General features: G+C 34.8%; 1 protein-coding gene and 1 pseudogene across 1 annotated transcript in view; one reads left to right on the forward strand and one right to left on the reverse strand.

Annotated features, from left to right (window-relative positions):
- Positions 1-26337, forward strand: part of LOC125867126 (probable protein S-acyltransferase 19) — a 1047372-nt gene that overhangs the window by 729674 nt on the left and 291361 nt on the right. The window lies entirely within an intron of this gene.
- LOC125868612 (uncharacterized) lies at positions 201-1336 on the reverse strand (annotated as a pseudogene).

Raw genomic sequence — 26337 nt, forward strand, 5'->3', positions numbered from 1 at the left:
AAAATCAGAAACTTATTAAAATCAGAAACAACTACCTTATGCATATCAGACATGAATGTTACTCCTTCACCATCTGCTAGGTCTAGAGAATTTCTCAGCAACTCAATAAACCATTTCCATATTCTAGATGTCTCTCTGTCCACCACTGCCCAAGCAAGTGTTTCACCGAATCTTATCCCATTGCAACCAACAAGATTCCCTTACATTTTCCTTTTAAAAAAGAACCATCTAGCCCTATAAAAGACCTCAAACCTCCTTTCCAGCCATTTTTTAAAGCTTGAATGCACACATACATTCTTAAGAATCTTCTTTTTCCTTGTTCCAAAGCATCTCTAGATATATTTATGATAACATCAGTACCAGGGTTGCTGTCCCGCAATTCTGCATAGCCCTCCAACTTATTGAATTCATCAACGTAGCTACCCTCCAATTTCTCTAACACAATGCCTTTTAACCATCTTCATCTTGGGATAACTAACGTTCAAATTAAAATTATCATCCAAATCTTGTCTCATATCATTGACACTGTACTTTGGATTATTCTGAAGTTTTTTCTTGAAGTAGTGTGCTAAAGCTTCTTGAGTGGCTCTTCTATTCTTAAAAGCATTTTCACCACATGAGTGTTTGGTGTTCAAGGTTTTAATTTTGAATCCCTGATTTTTCCTATCTTCAGAGATCAAACACTCAAATGGACTACCAATATCACACAAGTATCTCAATCTTGTAAACTCACTTTTTTCAACTTTAAGTGCAACCTTTCTAACAATAGAGTAAAAACTCACAATTCTTTTAGCTTCTTTAAGATCTTTAAAGCACATACCCTTTTCCAACTCTAAGAATCTATCTAGTTTGTCACTGATCTCTCTGTTTTATTCCTTTCTAAAGACTTCCAATTCATCACTATTGTAATCACTAGGAATAGGTTCATTCTGATCCTCATCCTCCTCATATAATTCACAATCAGTTGCTACCTCTACTGGCACAGCAGGGTAAGGCTTGTTCAAGTCACAAATATTAGGAATAACAACAGTAGCTTCACCCTCATCTACAACAAATAATTGAAGGACACTAAACTGACTAGACAGAGCAGATTGTAGAGTCCTAATGCGTGAATCATCCTCAAGAAAATAATATTACCAGTTGACCCTGTTACTAACAGTTGTTTCACAGCCCTAAACCCATATTTCTCAATGAACTCTTAGCAAATGTCAATATATGACAGCAAATCCACATCATAACCATGCCAGGTTTCATCCAATTTTTTAATGTATACAACTTGAGGAGAAAGCACCCACTTGCCCCCATAGTTAAATACTAAATCCACTTTTTCGGTCATTCTTCAAATTTTTTACATGGCAGATAAAAAAAGTGAAAAGGAATTGTCAGCCATAAACAAAACAAGTTATAGGAAAACTAACATTATTTAATTTGAAGATAAAGGTAGTAAAGTTATAGGGACCACTAACATTATTTATTTCAACTTCACATATAATACAACACTAAAACAAGCAAAAAAGTGCACAAATTGGGAACAATAAAGTCATACACATACCAGTCACACACATACCTCACTCGAGAAAACAATCTATAAAGCACGTAAAAGCAATAAAAGGCCCTAACATAAGAAAACAATGTATAATGTCAACACTACACAAACTTCACAACACTATAGTACAATAGACCAAATGCAATCAAAACTCGAATAGAACTAAACCCTAACTATTTACGAATACATTTAATCGAACAATCATTACACAATATTTATCAAAATTATTAAGAGTAAGTCTTCAGTTCTTACTTTATCGGAGTAGCAAATCGATTTCTTCACCTTTTACTTGAACATCGCGGAAGATCCAACAACTGATGAAGGTTGGGGGAAATGTTTAGGGTTTTGTTTAAAGAAATGGGTAATGGGTGTTTTATTTGGATGGGTTGGGTATTTTGAAGATGGGTCGGGTGGATCCGGGTGGATAGGGTTGTTTGGGTCAAACAAATTAGGCTTTAATTAATTAAATTTCTAACCAATTACAACATGCCACATAATAAATGAAATAATTAAATATATTTACTAAGTAGTCTTTTAGTCAAAAGGGCAAAATAGGTCCCTAAAGGTTAACCCCAAGGGTATTTTGAGGCCAAAAGGTAAATGAGGGGTATTTTTGTACCAATTCTGATACTATAAGGATATTTTAGACCCTTCTCCCTATAAAGAAAAACTGTTTAAAACATGATGTCAACTCTATGTGTAGGCAAAGATACATATAACTCTGAGATGTATGTAAAAATACAAATAACGTGATGTATATAAAAATACAAAATACAAAATACTACTGTGGGAGTTTCTCTAACCGACAACCATCACTTAAGAGCTATAGTGATGATACATCACTTTACCTCATGCTGCCAAGGACCATCCTATACATTGCCGGGGGTATAGGACCTAACTCACTAAGTGGATCCACTAGTCTATGCTAGAAGCATTAAAGGATTCATCTAAAACTTATGACCCTTTTCTATCCAAGATGACTACATGGTTTATGGAGACGTGAGTTATCCGAACTCAAGCTGGTCCCCATATCGGTTCTCAATACTACTCCCAAAATATGATCCTAGCTCTTTATGCTTAAAAGCACACTTCTTTCTGTGATTTGATATAGTTGCTCAAAAACATAGCTCAAAGGCTATCTTGGAAATCAAAGTTTCCCCTCTTGCTTTATTGTGAAAGCATTTACTCTTTAACTAAAAACTAGCCCAAGGGCTCTTTATTGAAAAACTAGCTCAAAGGCTCTTTACTGAAAAACTAGCTCAAAGGCTCTTTACTGAAAATCTCAGTTTCCGTTCTTATTTAAATGTGAAAATATTTTAAACTCTTTTGGGAATACATAGTCCCCACATACTTTTGAAGAAATGAACTTCAACTTTACTCTTTACTAAACTCAAAACTTAAGTCTTAAAACAGAGTTAAAACGTTTGTAAAAGACCTTTGGAAAACATTATGAACTTCCAATAAATTGACTCTTGACTTGACTCTTAACTGGTCCTTGAATTGAATTTCGGATTCAAGGATTGTGATTTGTGATTGGAAGGATCTCATGATGTTTAGGACTGATTTTTGATAGCTAAACATGAGAAAATACAAAAATATAAACATTTGAGAGTGGGTCCGCGACGCGGAGAGACATTTAAAATTTAGTTGCGAAATGACTTTTGAGGTAGAACGCTCCGTGACGGCTCCGCATGTGAAACGAATTTTCCCAATTCTGGGGATTGGCTCCGCGACGCGTCACCACTACCAAATTTAGTCCGATGAAATTTCTTCTTTGTTTTTCAGCTCTAAACCCTCTAAACTCCATGGATTCTTTCCCCAAACACTAACAACCGATTATAGGATCAAAGTACATAAGATTCTACTCAAAACACAACTAAAAATGTGAATCAATCTCAAGAAACTCCAATCAACACAACCCACAAGAATTCAAACAAAATTTATCAAGAACACAAGGATTTACTTTCAAATCTAATAACTTCACTGAAATTGAATCATGATTGGCGCGTGGGTGAACTAACCTAACACTATGTGATCTCACATACCTTGTAGGGATCACCCCCGATGAAATCCACAAGTTAATCTCGACGAATCTTGAACGTTCTTCTCATTTCTCCTCTTTTCTCCTTTCTCCAAGCCCTAGCATGAAATTCACTTTTCTAAAATTAACTAAAATATGAATTTACCCTAATTAAACTCCTAAAGTCGAATTACAATAATTAGGTAAGGAAAAGACTAAATTACCCTTCCAAAATCTAGATTAGACTTTCCTTAATCCAACAGCCCAACTTCCAAAGGGCATAACATACTCATACGGACTCGAAATCGCACAAACTCGACTGCGTTGGAAAGATCATTCCAAGAGATTTCCAACCATATCTGAAAGTACACCTAAATCATTGAGCTAGGAGTTATGGCCGTTTGAAGTTGACCAAAAACACACTTTTCCTTACTTGAACAAATTTCCAAATTTTCATTATTTCCAAAAAATGACTATTTCCAGTTCTTAGCTTCTTCCTAGCTATTTCAATTTGTGAGATGTAACAATATCTCCCCCTTGGGAACATTCTTCCTTGAATGAGATTACTCTTACTAGGCTAAGGGTGGTAGCATTAAGTTCAAACACCCAACAAGAAAATGCAAACAAACAACATGCTCACTCATAATTTAAAGAGTACGAAGAAGAGAATTAGGACCTTGGTCTGCATTTTCTACGCACTCAAAGAGATGTGGATATCTCTTCTTCATATTCTCTTCAGCTTCCCAAGTAGCTTCTTCAACAAATTGGTTCCTCCAAAGGGCTTTTACTGATGCAACCACTTTTGTTCTCAATTTGTGAACTTAGCAATCTAGAATCTAAACATGAATCTCCTCATAAGACAAGCTATCCTTGATAACAATATCTTCGGTTGGTATGATCAATGAAGGATCATCCATACACTTCTTCAATATGGAGATGTAAAACACCGGATGAATCGCGACTAACTCTTGTGGTAGCTCCAACTCATAAGCTACATTGTCAATCCTCTTGGATATTCGATAAGGTCCAATATACTCGGGACTAAGTTTCCTCTTCTTACAAAACCTCATAACACCCTTCATGGGTTAGACTTTGAGATACACCCAATCATCTACTTCAAACTCTAACTCCTTTCTCCTAACATCAATGGAGGATTTCTGACGACTCTGTGCCATTTTCAACCTCTCTTGAATGACTTTGACCTTCTCCATAGCTTGATGAACTAAATATGGTCCTATCAATCCTGTTTCACCAACTTTAAATCATCCAATAGGAGATCTACATCTTCTCCCATAAAGAGCCTCACATAGACATTTGGATGCTAGTATGGTAACTATTTTTGTAAGCAAACTCAATGAAAGATAGGTGATCATCCCAATTACCCTTAAAATCAGTCACACAATCTGCCTTGATACCTCAAAACACCATCTCCCCCTTGTTCAAAAGCCATCACTTTCTGCTTATGAACATTTGCCTTTAACTCAAGCAGAATATGATCTTGGTCTTGCTTGCCTTTTATTTCTGACACTAATGATGATTCAGCCCCATTCATCACCACTACTCCTCCATCTGTGGAATCCATAAGTCTGACTCCCAAGTGTGCAAGTCTATGCACCTCCTTTGCTAACTCTTTCTTATCTTGCTCAAACTGGGCGGTACTCCCATAGATAGCAGCTCAAGGCATCAACAACAACATTAGCCTTACCTGGGTGATAAAGAATACCCATGTCATAATCCTTGAGTAATTCTAACCACCTTCTTTGTCTCAGATTAAGCTTTTTCTGACTAAACGCATACTGAAGACTCTTGTGATCGGTGAACACATCCACATGAACACCATAAAGATAATGACGCCATATTTTCAAGGTAAATACTACGGCAGCCAACTTTAAGTCATGGGTTAGGTAATTCTTCTCATTAACTTTTAACTCTCTGGATGCATGAGCTATAACCTTGCCATTCTGTATTAATATGCAACCCAAATCAACTCTAGATGCATCACAATACACTACAAAACCTTGAGTACCTTATGGTAAGGTCAAAACTGGGACAGTAGTCAACCTCTTTATCAATTCCTGAAAGCTTTTCTCAAAACCTTCAGACCATTGAAATTTAACTGTTTTCTAAGTCAACTTGGTCAAAGGAGACGAAATAGTTGAGAACCCCTCTACAAACCTTCTAGAATAGCCAGCCAACCCTAAGAAACTCCTAATATTAGTTGGAGATGTGGGTCTAGGCCAATTGTGCACTGCCTCTATCTTCTGAGTATAAATTTTAATTCCCTCTCCAAACAAAATGTGGCCTAAGAATGCCACAGACTCAAGTCAAAACTCACACTTAGAGAATTTGGCATACAACTCTCTATATTTTAGAGTCAAGATAACTATTATGAGATAGCTAGCATGATCTTCTTCATTTCTTGAATAAATTAGTATGTCATCAATGAAGATGATAACAAACATATCTAAATAATTTTTGAAAACTCTATTCATAAGGTCCATGAACGCTACAAGTGCATTGGTCAAACCAAATGACATGACCAAAAACTCATAATGACCATAACGGGTACTGAATGCTGTCTTTGGAATATCACATTCGCTTACTTTCAACTGCTCCTACAACTCCTTTAACTCTGCTGGTTCCATTCTATATGGCGGAATAGATAAAGGATGAGTGTCTGGGAGAACATCTATACCGAACTCTAGCTATCTCTCAGGAGGGACTCAGGGTAGATCATCTGGAAAGACTTCTGGAAACTCTTTTACTACTGAAACTGGCTGATTAGGAGGTATCTCAATACTAGAGTCATTAACACAGACTAAGGGATAGGCACACCCCTTGGAAACTAAATTTATCGCCTTAAGGTGCGAAATGAAATGACCCTTAGGCACTGTTGAACTACTACTCCACTCTATGACTGGCTCATTAGGAATCTGGAAATTGACAACTCGAGTTCTACAATCTATTGACGCATAACATGCATGAAGCCAATTCATACCTAGAATGAAATCAAAATATACCATGTCTAACTCAATTAAACCAGCCATGGTGTCTTTGTGATTGACGGAGATGGGGCAATCACGATAAATTGGCTCAGCTAGAAGAGACTCCCCAACAGGTGTAGAAACACAAAAGGGTTCACAAAGTTTTTCAGGAAAAACATCAAAATTATTTGCAACATATGGGGTTACAAAAGATAAACTTGCTCTTGGGTCTAGCAAAGCATAAACATCAAAAGGAAAGACTTTGATCATACCAGTGATAACATCTAGAGAGTTCTCTTGATCTTGACGATTAGTGATTGCATAAAGACGATTTGCTCCTCTGTCAGTACTGGAAGTAGCTCCTCTAGGTGCAACCATTTGTGGTGGAGCAACTGATGAAGATTGGGCCCTATTGCCCTGATTTCCACTACCTTGCATGTTCTTTGGGAACTCTATCATGAAGTGACCCTCTTGTCCACACTTGAAACAACCTATCTGACCATCACGACACTTACCTTGGTGGGTTCTACCACACCTAGCACATGTAGGAGCCTAGTTACATCCTTGTGCCACACTACCCTGAGACTGTGTAGGTCTAGCTCTGAAGTTCTGCGAATTCTTGCCATTATACTCATCTTTGTTTCTGGGTGCAGGTGCACTAGCAAATGATGGAGCAGGTCCCTTTTTCTTTTGCTGAAAGGACGACCGATTAACGTTACCCTTCTGCTGCCCGGACTCATTCCTGGTCTTAGCTTTCTTATTTCTAAATTTCTCTTTATCACTCAGCTTCTCTTCCTCAACCTGCTGCACATAAACCATCAACCGCGAAATATCCATGTCACCTATTAGCATTGCAGCCCTACCTTCCTTATTCGATAGATGAGACAACCTAACAACAAACAAGCTCATCTATTCCTCATGTCCGCAACCATCTCCGGAGCATAACGGGATAGTTGGGTGAACTTCAGCCCATATTCATGAACACTTAGAGAATCCTGCTTAAGTGTGAGGAACTCACGTACCCTGGCCTCTTTCAATTCTCAGGGAAAGAAAAGCCCTAAGAAAGCTTCCTCAAAATAGGACCAGCTCGCAAGTGGTTCATCCTTAGCTCTACCCCCTTTCAACTGAACCAAGTCCTAGCAACATTCTTCAGTTGATATGCAGCCAGTTCAACTCGTTCAGTATCAACAACATGCATAACCTCAAATACCTTTTTCAACTCATCAATAAAGTTCTCGAGATCCTCAGTAGTGCTCAAACCAGTGAAGCTTGTAGGATCCATCCTCAAGAACTCTCAGATCCTAGAAGTATCAGTCACTTCTTGTCTAGCTCCTCTCTTTTGCCCAAGCTGATTAGTCACAACTTGACTGAGCAACCTTATTGCTTCCCTGAACTCACCATTTGTGACTTCTCCTTGAGGTTGCACTTAAGGTGCAGTTGGTAACTCTTGCTCCTCAATATTACGCCTAGCAGGGCGACCTCTGACAGCTTTTCGTAGAGGCATAATTATCTGAAAATACGTGCAAGCACGAATTAGAAGGAAACCTTTTAGAGATCAAACTCTAACGCACGAAATGAGTGTGAAAGAAGTGAGAAATTTTCCTAAATGTTGCAGCCTCCTAATTATAGATGTGGCGCGCTTCACACCGATAACTAGGACTCTACAGACGCAACTTCATAGACTCCCTAGGACTCTTGAACTCTGTGCTCTGATACCAAGTTTGTCATGCCCTGAGCCTACACACTGGGCGGGACTAGCACTTGAAGACCATTTTTGGTCCCAAGTGAACCCTTGCCTGGCTTACTTACTGAGCGGAAGACTTAACTCATCACATATACTATTATAAAGAAACTGGAATGTTATAAAGGAACATTCAACTTGCCATTAAGGCAAACTCAAGTCTTTAACATATGAAATGAAAATGTAAAGACAACTGAACTACTGACTGTCTATCTATGAAGCCTCTAACAAATGAGAGGGATGTCGGGACAGGCCCACGACATCCTAAAGAACTAGCTAATAAAATTGAAAGCAATAAACGGGATACTCCGTAATGCAAAGAGGCTCACCAACAGACTCTGAAATGCTCACTGGATCAACAATGCGCTGGATGTTGATCCTAGTTACCTGGGTCTATGTCATAAGACGATGCAGGCCAACTGGCATCAGTACATTGAATGTATGAGTATGCGAGTTGGAATGCTAAACACAAGTTAAGCTTGAAAAGAATCTGAAAAGAACTAAAAAACACACCTGGCTCAACTCAACTCAACATATCTGAACTCATTTTAATGTAAAGTAGTTTTAAAACAAGTGCAATATAAAGAAAATTTGTTTAAATCATGATGTTAACTCTGTGTGTATGCAAAGATACATATAACTCTGCGATGTATGTAAAAATACAAATAAACTGATGTATAAGAAAATACAAAATACAAAATGCTACTGTGGGAGTTTCTCAAACCGACAACCATCACTTAAGAGCTATAGTGATGATACAACTTTCCTTAATCCGGATTAGACTTTCCTTAATCCAACATCCTAACTTCCAAAGGGCATAACTTGCCCATACGAACTCGGAATCGCGCAAACTCGGCAGCGTTGGAAAGATCATTCCAAGATATTTCCAACCGTATCTGGAAATATACCTAAATTATGTTGATATAGGATTTATGACCGTTTGAATTTGACCAGAAACTCATTTTTCCTTAAACAAACTTCAGATTTTCATTATTTTCAAAAATGACTATTTCCAGTTCTTAGCTTCTTCCTAGCTATTTCAATTTGCTAGATGTTACAACTCAAATGACATGTCTTTAACTTGTGTATCAAATATCCCTATTGAGAGGGGCCATATAAATCACTCTTCCTCTTTTTTTTAACTCAATGAGTGTAACACCCCATCTCCCCCATCGTTTGTACAAACAAGTTCGCATCGACGAACCTATTATGACTTAGGAGAATAAGGTCATGATCAAGCCTAAGGATAAGGGGTCCAAGAATATATACACATAATGTATTAAGCTAAGGTTAAAGTGTTTAGATTTGGGCAGAAATAAGGAATGAACCAAGTCACCTACTAGCTTGACCTATGTGCTTTACCTATGTGCTTCACCTACTAGCTTGAGCTATGTGCTTCACCTACTAGCTTGACCGATGTGCTTCACCTAGTATATTGACCTATGTGCTTCAGCTAGTAGCTTGACCTATGTGCTTCACTTACTTGATTAGATGTGCTACTTGCTTAAGATCCACCTACGTGGTTTGAGAAATATTCTAGAAGTGGGACATAAAAGAAGTCCATACTATATAGGTATTTAAGTCAAGGATAGCTACATAAGAAGACCATGTGAAGGAGCGACCCACTTTGGACAAATGTTTCAGGAATACTTCAAGGTTAAGCAGCCTAGGGCGGTTGAAGGCCTTTTAAGGTCAAATGTTAGATCTTTGTTTTATTTTTTTCACTTTGCTCTTCGATGTTTTCTCTCAACCACAGCCAAAACCGTCTCTCCTCTCTCTCTCTCAATTTGTTCATGTGGTTTTCATACCAAAAAAGTCCCAAAACAGTACCCTCTCCTCTTAGCTTCAAGAAATTTGAAGGTTTACTTCAATGAGATTTAAAAAAAGAAGAAATCAACAGTTATTGCAGCCAAGTTTTATTTTTGGAATTCAAGAAAAGGGGGGTGGAAATTTCTCTCCAATTAAGACATGCTGAGAAGGCAATGTGTGAAAAAGGGCACCCTTGAGTAGAGGGTTTGCAAGCTTGCTGCCCGACTAAGGTTTTGGAAAGGCTAAATCATGGTAATACATAGTACTGGTTGGGAGAAAAGGTATGTAAGGCTAAAAATCTCTTCCGTTGTTAAGGAATGAACCCTTGTTACATATATCTCTTATATAAATAAGAAACTAGATTACACATGTAAAGAGTGTTCATATGTTCAATACACATTTTGTCCATACACTGCCTAATAGCTTCAATTGTCCATTTGATCATATATTTCATTTACACAAATGATCACATGTTACTTTCATTGGATACCACTCCCATTGTACGTAGTCTATAATTTTACCTCATAGAATATTTACTGGTCACATTATACAATTCATATGTTGTTAGTTGGAATGCAATTCTCCCTGATTTGAAACTGCCCAGTGCATCATTAGTTCCCATGTTCACGTACCATTTTATTTCATATCATCTACTAAGTATTTAGCTATTACATATTCTTATTAAGATATTCCTTACCTCATTGTTTGAGGAGTTATATGTCTTAACTTGATATACACATATGTTTCCATTTGAAATGTTTAAATGTTCATTATGTCATTTAAGCTCTAAATAATACAAATGTTACATTTGCTACTGATGTTAATGTTGCTGCCTCAAGTGCATATTCACAAGTCTTCTACTACTGGTCCATAGTTCCAAATCTCAACAATGATTATGACCACCAAAACAACAATCTCAAAAGAGTTATGAATATCAAAACAACAATCTCAAATATTAAAGAATCTAAGTGAAACAATCTGTATAATCATGGGTGGCAGCCCAGGGGAAAATGCCTAGCATGGGTCGATCCCAATTGTTATAGAAGGGTGGTAGCTCAGGGGAGAAAGCCTAGCATGGGCTGATCCCAATTGGTATAGAAGGGTGGCAGCTCAGGGGTGAAAGCCTAGCATGGGCCGATCCCAATTTGTGTAATAATGAGGACCGCATCCCAAGGGTTAAAATGCCTAACTTCAGTCATCCTCTTCTACCACTAATCAACTGGTCATATGTATCACATTCCTTATAAAGATTATAAACAAACAAAGAGTTAAGAAAAGAGTAAAATGTTTATTTATCCAAGTATAATAACGTATCATATTACCTATTGTTAATAATCAAATCCAAAGGTAATTGATTAATGTGGTGAGAATGGTAATTTTAAGGGTTGTTCCTAGTTTCCAAATGCCTCGAATGCTCATGTGTTTACATGACCCCATAGTTACTTGTTTGTGTGTCATGTGTTCTCATAGTTACTTGTTCATGTGTCACCTGTCCCCATAGTTACTGGTTCACATATGCCTGCTCTCATAGCTTACGTGACATAACTTGCTTGTTTATGTGTCATGTGCCCATGATGGCTCATTTGTATATATTACATACCTTGCAACTCACGTGTTTATATGTCACATGCTTCAAAGCCCACTTGCTTATGTTCCACATGCTTCATATACTCACTTGCTTATATGTGTCTTATAATACACATACTTATATCCACCACATGTCTTATGCATCACTTGCTCAAATGCTACATATCGTCACAACTCACTTATTCATGTGTTACATCTTCTTATAACTAACCTGCCCATATATTAAATGCCCTTTTTGTGCTCCTCTGCTTGTATGTTATAAACTTCACGTGGCTTATTGGTTCAACAACTATTTTCCCCTCTATGTTTATGTGAGAAATACGTTAGGATAAAGTATCATGATGAAATGGATATATTTCCAAAAGGAGGATTTAATTATGTGTCTCAATTTATGTCAATTCAAGCAGTTTTGATACATGAACAAGAAGAGGTACTTAAACTTATATGGTTATAAGTTGTTACAATAGATTCATACTATGGTTGCAGTCCCTAAGTGCTTCTAGCCTAATATGTTTCATGTGTTCTCTTATAGGATTTTTAGTACTTATCTTGCTATTCAGTCTTCCTTACATACGAGTACAATTCCATATGTACTCATGTTCCTTTTTATTTTGTCGGGGGGGGGGGGGGGGGGGGNGGGGGGGGGTGCATTCATAATGCAGGTGCATACAATCAGCTGGCAGGTTTCTCGACATGCATCCTTCTTAGGTTTTTTACTATAGTCAGTGAGCCTCATTTTTCCATTTGAGATCTTGTCTTGTTCATATTACATAGATGGTTTAAGGTACGTCGGGGACAGATCATGTCATATGTTAGAGGCTTCATAGACTATGTCCAAATAAGGTTTATATATTTAGAGTTATGTCCCCCATACTACCCTCTAGGTCCACTGAGATAGCATCTGCACCTATGATGTTTATATGTACAAAGAAACAAAAAGTATCTTTTCATGCTAGTTGTTGATCAAGACATCATTTAATATCATTTGCATATGTTCCTTGTATGTATTCCAAATGAGTGGTTAGCTCGGTCATGTGATGGTATCAAAGTTAAGGCACCGAGTGCCGATTTCCCTCACCCAGTCTTGAGGCGTGACAAACTTGGTATCAGAACATTAGGTTCAAATATCCTAGGGAGTCTATGAAGTCGTGTCTAGTTGTCCTTTTTATTGGTGTGTTGTCGACCACATGTATAAGAGGAAGGCTACACGGGCATTTAGGAAATGTTTCCTTTCATTCATGTTCTAAATCGTGCAATACAACTAAGCTTTGAAGAATCATTCTGCTCTGTGTGATTGGGCTTATAGAGTGGTAAGTGAGTATTATCTGATTAGGTCATGCATATGCTAAGAATGCGAGCCATGAATTAGAATCTTAAAGCTCAAGTGTTTATTCACCTACTAAGAGAAAGATGATGAAAGTTTTAGTTGCTCTTAAGGATATGCGAATCAAGAAGGAAATGAGGGTGAATTAGAGTAGGTATTACAAACGATGAGGTAATTATGAACTCAAGCAATTAACTAAATGTTATCAAAGTATTCGAAAAGAGGTAAGAATGACCTTTTAGAGGTTCAAGTCAGTTAGTCTATGAAGTTAATACTAGACGGATGAAAATAATGGGCTAGAAAGGAAAAGGTTTATACACTCTAATATGACTAATCTACAAGGCTAAGGAGAATTAAGGTCGGATGATGATTGATTGGTTAGACATAAGCATAGCACTATGCTAGTAAGTTTTAATTGGGAGAATTCTGTTAGATACTAAGTAGATAAGAATAGTGTTTGAGTGTGTCATAGGTCAAGTGCTGCAGTATGATAATGTTCCTTGTTAAAGGAGAAGAGTTGAGTATAGTTACTGAGAATGTTATTAAAAGTGAGGTAAGTTGTGCTTGTTAAAGGTTGTCTCATATGTTAAGTGAATAAGAGTAGCCTTATTTTTTATTATTATTTACTTATGGTACATTTATTGTGATGCCTTTGGAGACTTGTACATGTGTGTTTCTACTTAGCTGTCGGTTTTAGATAGTTTTACAAAGGAAACTCTGCCAAAATATTTGAAAAGTTCTAAAGCTAAGAACTATTAGCTACAACACACATACGAGGACGAATGAGCCAAAGGGGGGATGATGTAACACCCCATGTCCCCCATCATTTGTACGAACAAGTTCGCATCGACGAACCTATTATGACTTAGGAGAAAAAGGTCATGATCAAGCCTAAGGATCAGGGGTCCAAGAATATATACACATAATGTATTAAGCTAAGGTTAAAGTGTTTAGATTTGGGCAGAAATGAGGAATTGAATCAAGTCACCTACTAGCTTGACCTATGTGCTTCACCTATTAGCTTTACCTATGTGCTTCACCTACTAGCTTGAGCTATGTGCTTCACCTACTAGCTTGACCTATGTGTTTCACCTAGTAGATTGACCTATGTGCTTCACCTAGTAGCTTGACCTATGCGCTTCACTTAATTGATTAGATGTGCTACTTGCTTAAGATCCACCTACGTGGTTTGAGAAATATTCTAGAAGTGGGACATAAAAGAAATCCATATTATATAGGTATTTAAGTCAAGGATAGCTGCATAAGAAGACCATGTGAAGGAGGGACCCACTTTGGACAAATGTTTCAGGAATACTTCAAGGTTAAGCAGCCTAGGGAGGTTGATGTTGCTGCCTCAAGTGCATATTCACAAGTCTTCTACTACTGGTCCATAGTTCCAAATCTCAACAATGATTATGACCACCAAAACAACAATCTCAAAAGAGTTACGAATATCAAAACAACAATCTCAAAGATTAAAGAATCTAAGTGAAGCAATCTGTATAATCATGGGTGGTAGCCTAGGGGCAAATGCATAGCATGGGTCGATCCCATTTGTTATAGAAGGGTGGCAGCTCAGGGGAGAAAGCCTAGCATGGGCCGATCCCAATTGGTATAGAAGGGTGGCAGCTTAGGGGTGAAAGCCTTGCATGGGCCGATCCCAATTTGTGTAATAATGAGGACCGCATCCCGGAGGTTAAAATGCCTATCATCGGTCATCCTCTTTTACCAATGATCAGCTGGTCGTATGTATCACATGCCTTATAAATATTATAAATAAACGAAGAGTCAAGAAAAGAGTAAAATGTATATTTATACAAGTATAATAACATATCATATTACCTAGTGTTAATAATCAAATCCAAAGGTATTCGATTAACGTGGTGAGAATGGTAAAACATGGCATAGTGATTCTAAGGGGTGTTCCTAGTTTCCAAATGCCTCGAATGCTTATGTGTTTATATGACCTCATAGTTACTTGTTCATTTGTCATGTGTTCTCATAGATACTTGTTCATGTGTCACCTGTCCCTATAGTTACTTGTTCACATATCCTTGCTCTCATAGCTTACGTGATATAACTTGCTTGTTTATGTGGAATGTGCCCATGATGGCTCATTTATATATATTACATACATTGCAACTTACGTGTTTATATGTCACATGCTTCAAAGCCCACTTGCTTATGTTCCACATGCTTCATATACTCACTTGCTTATATGTGTCTTATAATACACATACTTATATCCACCGCATGTTTTATGCATCACTTGCTCAAATTGTACATATCGTCACAACTCACTTATTCATGTGTCACATCTTCTTATAACTAACTCGCCCATATATTAAATGCCCTTTTGTGCTCCTCTGCTTGTATGTTATAAACTCCACGTGGCTTATTGGTTCAACAACTATTTTCCCCTCTATGCATAGTGAGAAATACGTTAGGATAAAGTATCATGATGAAATAGAGATATTCCCAAAAGGAGGATTTATTTATGTGTCTCAGTTTATGTCAATTTATGCAGTTTTGATACATGTATTTGTGGACAAGAAGAGGTACTTAAGCTTACATGGTTATAAGTTGTTACAATAGATTAATACTATGGTTGCAGTCCCTAAGTGCTTCTAGCCTAATATGTTTCATGTGTTCCCTTATTGAATTTTCAGTACTTATCTTGCTATTAAATCTGCCTTACATACGAGTATAATTCCATATGTACTCACGTTCCTTTTTATTCTGTCGGGTGGCGCTACATTCATATTGCAGGTACATACATTCAGATGGCAAGTTTCTCGACATGCATCCTTCTCAGGTTTTTCACTATAGTAAGTGAACCTCAATTCCATTTGAGTTCTTCTCTTGTTCATATTACATAGATGGTTTAAGGTACATCGAGGCCTTGTCTCGACACATTTACATATCATGTCATATGTTAGAGGCTTCATAGACTGTCCAAATAAGGTTTATATATTTAGAGTTATGTCCCCCATACTACCCTCTAGGTCCACCGAGATAGCATCTGCACCTATGACTTTTATATGTATAAAGAAAAAAGAAGTATCTTCTCATACTAGTTGTTGGTCAAGACATCATTTAATATTATTTGCATATGTTCCTTGTATGTATTCCAAATGAGTGGTTCGCTCGGTCATGTGATGTTATCAAAGTTAAGGCACTGAGTGCTGGTCTCCCTCACCCAGGCTTGAGGCGTGACAGTGAGCCTTTTCTTTACAAAAAAAAAACACAAATTCCTTGTGTTTTTCAAGATGGTAAAAAGAGAAAACAGTGATGCAACGGTGGTCTGTACCTCTATATGAGGTACGTTATAGAGGTGTAAGTAAGAGCCCATGAAGGAGGTACTCAATTAAGATTACAACAAACACACATCTGGCTTAGGACATTTGGTACACCTTAACAAGCTGTTATGACTTATGATAAGGCTGTGAGGATGTATTGCAACCCTAAAACAAAAACAAATTTTCTGCGCGATAAATGAAGATAATGTCGAAAAGGTTAATCCTAAAACTGATAGTGATGATAATTATAATAATCTCAATCAGAGCAACGATATCGAGTCATCTTCTAGACTTATCGACAGGGGTGTAGCTACATTTTTGAAAAACTATACTGCATATATAAGAAAAATAATATACAAAGTAGTTAAATAACGTATCCTAGACACTCTTAACACAACAAGGTGTTGTACTCTAGTGGTTTAATGTACCTGAGCCAAGCCATTAAGCGTTTGTGAGTCTGAATCTCGCTATCATTTTTTTTTTCAAATTTTTTCATGTATATTAGGTAGTTTAATTTTAAAATTTCTAGTGCACTCATTCAACCAAAATAAAAAATATACTCGTGTACAATTCCTGCACACCCTTCGTGAAATTTTTGGTTACGTCACTGCTCATCGATTCTACTCTTCCGCTGACGGCACTTGAAAAATTCTATTTCAAGGTTATGAGGAGAAGTGGATTGATACCTCGTGACCTGTATAACAGTGGATGTGAGGTATAAGATCAGCCACCAACAATCAAAGTTGAGCCTTTCCATTTTGATGAACTCAATCTTTATCTCAATCTTGCCCCGTCGGGCATGTGAAATAGTATCGGATACGTTATTTGTTAATTTTTGTTTAATTCCCATTTTTATATTTTTATAAGGAAAAAAAATAGTACAAGAATATTTTTTTTATCTTTTGTGATGATAGAAGTAATGTTATATTAATTTAGAAACTTAATTATGTTTTCTTTGTTGTATACATTATTTTTCTGTCTTTGTTTTCTCCTTTAATTGAATTCAATTGAATAAATTTTTACGGCTGCGTTGTTCGATCGTCAATGGAAAAGATGGTGGATTTTAATATTTGTTCCATGGTTGGATCAGACCAGTAAAGTAGAATCACTATCAGATAGGAGTAGTTAAGAAAATAAAGTAAGTGTTTGTGTTTTGATAAAAAGTATATTACTAGAGAGTCAAACGAAAAATATTTGACTGTAATTTATTTATTTAACATTTTAAATATTTTAACTAGTTAATTAGGGTATTATTTTTTATGTTGTTTCTAAATGTGTAAATTATCTTTCAAATAATTTAAAGACTATAATTTTTAAGTACGAATCCACAATTAAAATAAAGATGTTTGATTCTCAAAATTTGAACTATATCAAATAAATTAGGGAAACATGCCAAGAACACCCCTCACCTATTGAAAATTGCCCAAAAATACCCTCCTTCCACCTTTTTGTCTAAAAATGTCCTCATCTTTGTTTTTGGTTCAAAGATACCCCTCCTTCCATCTTTTGGTCTAATAATACTCGTAACCCAAAATTTAATTAAACTGATTTCCTGACTAATTAGTCAATTATTTTATTTTTTCTAAAATATAATTTTTATTTATTTAAAATCTTAATATTGGTCATCCCATATATTTAAAATATTTATTTTTAAAAATAAAATAATAAGTTTTGGTTTAAAATAGGTTAGGGATATTCTTGTCCCTTTCAAAATATTAACCTTAAAGATTAGACTGACGTAAAATAAAATAAAAATTTATTGTGTGAAAATGAAGGCTTAAATTCTTATTCTTCACTTTTACCCGATGAATTCTTTATTTTATTTTATATTTTATATTTTATACTTTATATTTTATTATTTTATGTTTTAATTTGTGAAATAAGTTTATCATTTATTTGGATTGATTTTTTAAAATTATATTCAAATCATCAAGTAAAATATAATTATATCATATTTAATCTTTTCTTTACTTTTTAATTTATAAAATATAACAATAATAATAATAATAATAAAAAAATTATTTGATGTAATTAAATTTGCGGTAAATGGAAGGGTGTGCAGATTTTGATGACACTTCTGGAGCTGGAAAGGAGAACGAAAAAAATTCTCAGAAACGATAGTTTTTTTAATTATTATTATTATTATTATTGTTGTTATTATTATTATTATTATTATTATTATTATTATTATAATGTGTTGTTTTTAAAAAAGTAAATCAAAAGAAATACTAAATATTGACGTAATTAAATTTAATATTCTTATTTTAATATAATTAAAAATATCAATTAAAATAAATTCAAAAGTCATTCCACAAATTAAAATATAAAATAATAGTATACAAAATGTAAAAAGATAAAATCTGGTGTGTAAAACTGAAGAATATGAATTTTATTGTGTTATTTTGATAATAAGAATTTTAAGATTTTTCTTTTTTATTTTTATACAAAAAATTATTATTTTATTTTCTAGACTTAAATATATGGGATGACCCAATATTATGGTTTAAAAAAAAAATTATATTTTAGATAAAATAAAAGAAGTAACTAATTAGTAAAGAAATCAATTTAATTAAACTGGGGTAATGGGTATTCTTAGACCAAATGATGGAAGGAGGGGCATCTTTGAACCAAAAACAAAGGTAAGAATATTTTTAGACCAAAAGATTGAAGGACGGTATTTTTGAGCCATTTTCAATAGGTTAGAGGTATATATAATATGTAATTTGTGTCAACTACAATAACATTTATACTTATTGTAAATATAATACATAATTTGTTTGTGCTTAGTAAAAATCTTCTTTCATTGTAATTCAACAAAACATTATTTCGTTTTAAACTATCAAATAGAAATTAAAATGTAAATGAAATTCAATATTTGTATATTGATCAGTGATCCCCGAAAAATCTTTTAAAACTTTTCTTATGGATTTCCTTATAATTTTTTTTGCCTTAAGTAAAATTTTCTTAAAAAACAACAAGAAGGAAAAATATTTTAACTTCCCTTTATTTGTTGAAGGTGGGTGGAGCGTACTGGCCTGCTGGAGGAAAATAGAAAAAGATGAAGTAATAAAATATACAAATTTACAATGATAGATATGTACTAAAAGATAAAAATTAAATATAAATATATCATTCACACCTATAATAGTAAAACATAAAAATATTGGTCAACTAAGAGTGTATATTGATTCAAGGGAAGAAAATGTTTTTTTTGTTTGTTTGGAAAATAAGTCAATTCAGTACTTATTACCTATTATTTATTTGGCAAATAAATTAAAAAAATATAACCCTAAAATATGTACATATAGCCTAATGAATAATGAACTTGGAATGAAATTAATTATTTCTACTATTTTGTTTAGAAATATCTTTTTTTTTAATTTAAGTAATTTATATGTACAATGTATTTACTAAAACAACTCATATGCCATGTAATTTTATTACTAGACCAAATGTATCCCTTGAAAAATGGCAATATAAATCAGTCTCCCTCTTTCTTTTTTACTCACTAAATCTTCTCTGAATACAAACCATTCCTTCTATATTTCATTTTAAATTCCCTCTATATATTTTCATATGGCAGAGAAAGAAAATTTTGGTGCAACTATGGTGATGACAACGACGGTAAACCCAACTGAGATTCGATATAGGGGTGTGAGGAAGAGGCCACGGGGGAGGTGCGAAGCTGATATTGCAAATCCCATTCAAAAGGTACGTGTCTAGCTAGGGGCTTTTGATACCAAAGAAGCAGCAGCAAGAGCATATGATAAGGCGACGAGGATATATCACGGCCCTAAAGCCAAACTTAATTTCCCAACATCAAATGAGGATAACCTAGAAAATCCTCATAAAAATGTGGAGCATGTCCATCATGAGCTCAATCTTAAACTCACCGTTGCTCCACCAGGGAGCAATTGAAAATGTATTGATTCATTCAGTTATTTCAAGAAATAGTTTCATTTCTATTTTTGATTTTTAGAAGAACAAAAAAATACAGAAATATTTTCTTATATCTTCTGATGATCATAGAAGTAATGTTGTGGTAATTTAGAAACATAATTATGTCTTCCTTGTCGTATAATTTTTTTCTTCTTTTTTCCTTTATTGAATTCAGCTGAATGAATTTTTATTTGGCTGCATAATTGGATCGACAATGGAAAATACGGTGGAGTTAACATTTGTTCCCTGGCTGGCTCGGACTAGTAGAATAAAATCACTACCAAATTGGATTAGTTCAGAAACTAAAGTACTCCTAGGTGTTTAATTTTATATTTTATAAAAAGTACGATACTAGTTATTTATATGACCTTTAAATTATTTAAATTATTAATTATTGTAACTTATAATATTTTTTATGTAATTTCTAAATATGTAAATTGTCTTTCAAATAATTTAAAGATTGTATGATCAAATTCACAATAAAAATAAAGAAGTTGGATCAAAATCAAACTGTATCATATAAATTGAAATAGCGACTAAAGAGCAAGTCATCACTATAAAATCTTAGAAAATTGTAGTAAAAAATTAAATTGCACTACTTGAATTAGAAACCTAGGTGTTTTTATTATCGTGTCATTTTGTTGCATTAGTGTTTGTAATAAAGATGGTAGTGTCTCTACTAGATTGTTATTGCTGACTTCTCACCAAATGAATAGAAATATGCTCCCTCCTATTCATTTTATTTTTTGTTTTCTTTATTTCATATTAAGTGAATTTGTAAGGCAATGTACATCTAATAAGAAAAATATTTAAGAATATAATTTGAATTATAATTTCCAGGATTGTCTTTTGTGAAATCATAAATATAACTTTGCAAGTAGAGCAATTTTTCTCAAAAATATAAAACTTCATTAAACGAAAGGGCAAATATGGGGGGAAAATCAAATATCCATCTTGAACTTTGAGCAATTCAATTATTTTGAATAATGAAAAAGGCTCAAAATTTCACTTAGGGTCTGTTTGAAGTAAACAAAGTATATTTAATTTTGTACATGGATTTTTAAGAAAAAACCATTAATTAGAGGAAAATTTGACAAAATTATGAATCATCTGTTTTAAGTGAGGAATACTAGTAAAATTGATTGGAGGTAATAGATGTATTATTTGAAATTTTGAGATGATTTCACTAAAATTTTCTTCGTAAATCAAGGTATTCTTAGGTATCTCATTGAGACTTAATCAATCTTTCTTCCAAAATATTATTTCAGGACCTGCCATCCGTACTAAATTCTTTTTGAAAGAAATTCCACTCGCCCCACCTTGCACTTACATAAAAGAAAAATTAATTAGAGGAAAATTTGACTAAATTATGAATCATCTATTTTAAGCGAGGAATACAAGTAAAATTGATTGGAGGAAGTAGATGTATTAATTGAAATTTTGAGATTGGTATTCTTAGGTATCTCTTTGAGACTTAAGCAATCTTTCTTCCAAAATATTGTTTCAGGACCTCCAATCCCTACTAATCCTTTTTGAAAAAATTCAACTCGCCCCACCTTGCACCTACATAAAAGCCAAATCCGCCCACCCCCATGCCATCATTGCCATCCCAACTCTTTTTATCATTTAAATGTAAGTGGATTGAACGGGGTCACAAATCTTCTTTTTCTTTCTTATCACTTAATTAGCTTGATTAAAACATTATTACAATCCGCTTCCAATGATATTAAACGTAAGCTATCATGCTTCTATGTAAAAAATAGATCAAATAGAATTTCATACTTTTGGAAAATTTATGTGTATTGAATATAGGTTAATTATTGGTTATTAATTATATTTATATTGCTTACTCAATACATAGGCCATCAATATATAGTTGGTTCTGCTATATATATCTTTGATGCCTGAGTAATTAAAATGAAATTTTTATAAAAGATAGAAAAATAATACAACAAAGAAGACATAATTAAGTTTCTAAAATAATACAACATTACTTTTATCATCAAGAGATATGAAAAAAGATTTATGTATTAGTATTGTTTTTCTTTATAAAAAAGTTAAAAAGAGAAATTAAACTATCCACAAGATAGTGGGGTTTAACTTTTGGCTAAAGGGAATCATGGAGAGAAATTAGAAATGCACTCGAATCTTTATTTTTTATATAGGCTGTAGTAATTTGCATAAAAAGAGAAATTTATTTCCTAGGTACTCAAAATAAAAGGTTCATAGTGCCATTCAATATTATGAAGGAGAATTATAGAATTATATCGTTGTGGAGTGATGTAAAAGATGTTCTGTTAAGAAACTTTTAAAACTTCATTGAAGTGAAAGGAAATTAGTAGTCAATAATTGTTCATGATTGGATAGCCAAGAGATAAAAAATTATGTCTAGACCAAACTCTGCATTCCGGTGTTAAGAGGCACTGACAAAATTCGATTCCGACTGTGTTTACAAAGAAAGTTGACCAAAGTCAAACCTTAAGGAAAACTTAAAGGCTAAAATGCCTAATCACAATGACTCCAAACGAAAGCCTCAAAACTTGGATCAATTATCACACATGACTAAAATTGTAACACCCCGCCTTAGAAAGAAATAGAAATAGAAAGAACTAATTTGGTGTCACGACCCTGACCATCATGATTAGCACCCATACTAACATTTTGTGGGAGAACCATTAATACTAACTAGCTAACCGAAGAACTACACAACTAAATCGAACTAAGGCATTTGAAGTTACAGAAGCAGGTCCCATAAATTACAGAAGTCTAAAAAAACAAATACGGAAAATAACGCATAGAACCTGAAAGTCAATGTACCAAAACATCTAAGGTTCAACCATAAGTCAAAACAAGAAAGGGGTACAACCCCAAACTAACATACAAATAACTAACTAGACAGTCTAAGTTCGAAATGTGGACATAAACAAAAAGAGAACTCATGGTAGCTCGGAAGAACTGTCTCACCCTTGAATTTGAAATGATCACTCATCTTCTAAACGAGGTTTGTCAATAGCTGCCTGAAGATACCCTATACTCAACAAAAGAGCAAGTGCAGTATTAGTACACAACCACAGTGTACTGTTAGGATCACCCGGCTATCCCACTAAGTGCAACATACATAAGTCATTACAACATAATAAACATGCATACACCAAAATAAACAATCTCAACATGATTTACGAACAAATGGAGCATTTCACAATTCTCAATTATATAATTATGTCAAGTCAATGGTTCTCTCATGGAACACTAACCCAAACTGTTAGTGTATTCGTTCGTGGTACCCGCTCCAATGTTTAAGCCAGAACGTGGCAACCGATCCCATGTTTATGTCGAAACGTGGCAACCAATTCCAGTTAGTGTGTCGAAACGCAACACCCGATCCATTCAACAAGCCACAATCACAATCACAACTATATTCTCAAAATCATACAATCAAGTCATGATTTATGGCATTCATTATTAATCTATCCTCATTTACAATTAGTGTGATCAATAATGCAACATTCACACACATATATATATATTATATTAAAGCAAGAGCAAACATACATCACACCACATGAAATTACCACCATCACCTACCTTAACCAAAGATTGAATCCCCTAAGAAACTTGATTCTTCATTTTTCGGATTCTTTCCGTTTGTTCTTGGTCTACAAACAATCATAATAATTCAAGGATCAATAAACAAGACCTAATTACTCGAATTCTAATCAATAATATCAATACTAGGTCAAACTCTTGATCCCCATACCCAGATTAGGGCTTTTTCCACCATAATTTCTAAATCAAAACCCTCCCCCATCGATATTTACCCACTAGTTTACCTTCTACGTGTCGGAAAATGAATTCGGCGAGTGAAAACCTTACCTTTAGCCTAAAAAATGATGAAAAACTTTCAAGAAAACACCTGGGGTCGTCTCCTAGCTGTCAAAGTCAAAAAGTGCAAAATAAAACATTTTTGGGGTTTATTTTCGACTTAATTCACGACTGGCCCACTATGGCTGCACCCATCCAGCCACAGCGCCCCCCCTCTAGTGGGAATAATTCTACCTTAGCGCCTTGCATGGAAAAAGAGAGCTAAATAAAGAATTCCAAAACCCCTATTTCACAACACACCTTCAACCAATGACACTCAAAAACTACCCATTCAAGCTAAGTTTAGTTTCAGGAGTTCTACTCACAAAATTCTATTCTGTAAAGCCGTACATGTTCCTTAATGTCTTAGCTATCTACTCATCTGATCAGAATTATAATTAGATCATCCAATTGTTACCAGATTTCTCTAGACTTTACTGACTCCGATTTCGTCTAAATCTGGACTAGGTAAGGAAATTCCAAGTTACTACGAAAAAGTTTTCCGACCCAAAATTTTTCTCCATTGGTTTTTCGATAACGATGGAAACCGATCGTTATATTTGGAAAGAGCAATTTGAAATTTTGCAAATTAAGCTTAAGTTATGAGTTTTGGGTCAACTTCAAATGACCCTAATTTTTAGTATAGGATGAGTTAGGTGTGCGATACGATATCAAATGAAAGGTCTTGGAATTCTCTTTCTAAAGCCACCGAGTTTGCTAATTTTCAAGCTCGTATGAGGGAGATATTCTCATTCGTAGTCGGGCGGTCTATTTAAGGAAAGTTACCCAAATTTAAGAGGGGTATTTTGGTCTTTTCCTTAGCCTATCAGATATATTTCAATTTTAGTAATTAATTAGGGCTAAATTAAATTGGTTCAATTTACGCAATTACAATTCACGTTAGGGTTTTTAGAAAAGATTTCAAGAAGAGAAAAGAGGTAGAAGGTCAAGATTTCGTCAAGTTCTTGAGGTTTCGTGACGGATTTCACCAAGAGTTGATCCCTAATGAGGTATGTGAGTTCACATAGCGTAGGGTTCGTTCACCCATGCGCCAATCATGTTATTTTTCGGCGTAATTTCATCTTAGAAAGTTGAAAGTTTGATGTTTTTAATTAGTGTTCTTTAATTTGGTTTCGTTCTTGAATTGGGATGAGACTGATGAGTTCTTGAGGAAATCATGTTGATTTAAAGATTATTTTTATTAGATTCTTGTGTACATGAATCAGGTAATTGAATCTAAATAGAAATTGAGAGAAAGAATCGAAGCTACTCGAATTAAAGTCAGAAAACGAGTTAAAAGATTCGTCAGGAACACCTAGGGGAAGGTTGTGCGGCGCATCCCAGATGCCCCAAAGGGTCTGGGGCGGCGCGCCAGAAATGTCCCATTTTGAGGTCTCTGAACTTAAGGAGCTGGCACCCCGCGCCAGCAGTGTGCCAGGTTGCCTGCCCCCACTCGTTTTTCGTCGTTTATACCGTCTGAGTCCTTCTAAAGTGTACTATCACTTCCTATCGGTTCCAACTACTCTAAATGACTTCTAAACATCTGGAAATCATCCATAAACATGAATCATAACCTTGAACCCACAAATTCAAATTCAAGGAAAGTTAAGAGCCAAGTCTAACGAGTTCTTAGAGTCTTTTCAAAAGTCTTTTACAAATGTTTTAAACTTGTTTTAAGACTTGAGCATTGAGTTGAGTAAGAGTAAGAGTGAAGTTCATTTTATTCAAATGATTATATGAGAACTAAGTATTTCAAAAGAGCGAATGTTTTCACATTTAAACATGAGAGGAAACACCGATTTTCAAGAGAGCTTTTGAGCTAGCTGTTGAGTGATAAATTCAAACCACATAAATAGTTATGTTTTTAAACATATGAGCTAGTCACATTTCAGAAGTAGTATTGAACAGCAATATGGGGACGAAGGTTTAGATAATTCAAAGTCTCAATAAACTGTCTATCCAACATCGGTAGAAAAGGGTCATACTTTTTAGATGATTCCTTAATGCTTTTTAGCATATATTAGTTGATCCACTTAGTATTAGGTTCTATACCCCAAAAAAGTATAGGACGGCTTGGTAGCATGAGGCAAGACGATGTATCATCACGTAGTCATAGTGATAGTTGTCGGTTAGAGAATCTCCCAGAGTTACTTGTATTTTCATATATAAACTAAGTTATTTTCATATATAAACTAAGTTATTGTTGTGTTTTTCAATACACTGAGTT

This window comes from Solanum stenotomum, chromosome 6 (genome assembly GCF_019186545.1).
Source record: "Solanum stenotomum isolate F172 chromosome 6, ASM1918654v1, whole genome shotgun sequence".
Classification (NCBI taxonomy): domain Eukaryota; kingdom Viridiplantae; phylum Streptophyta; class Magnoliopsida; order Solanales; family Solanaceae; genus Solanum; species Solanum stenotomum.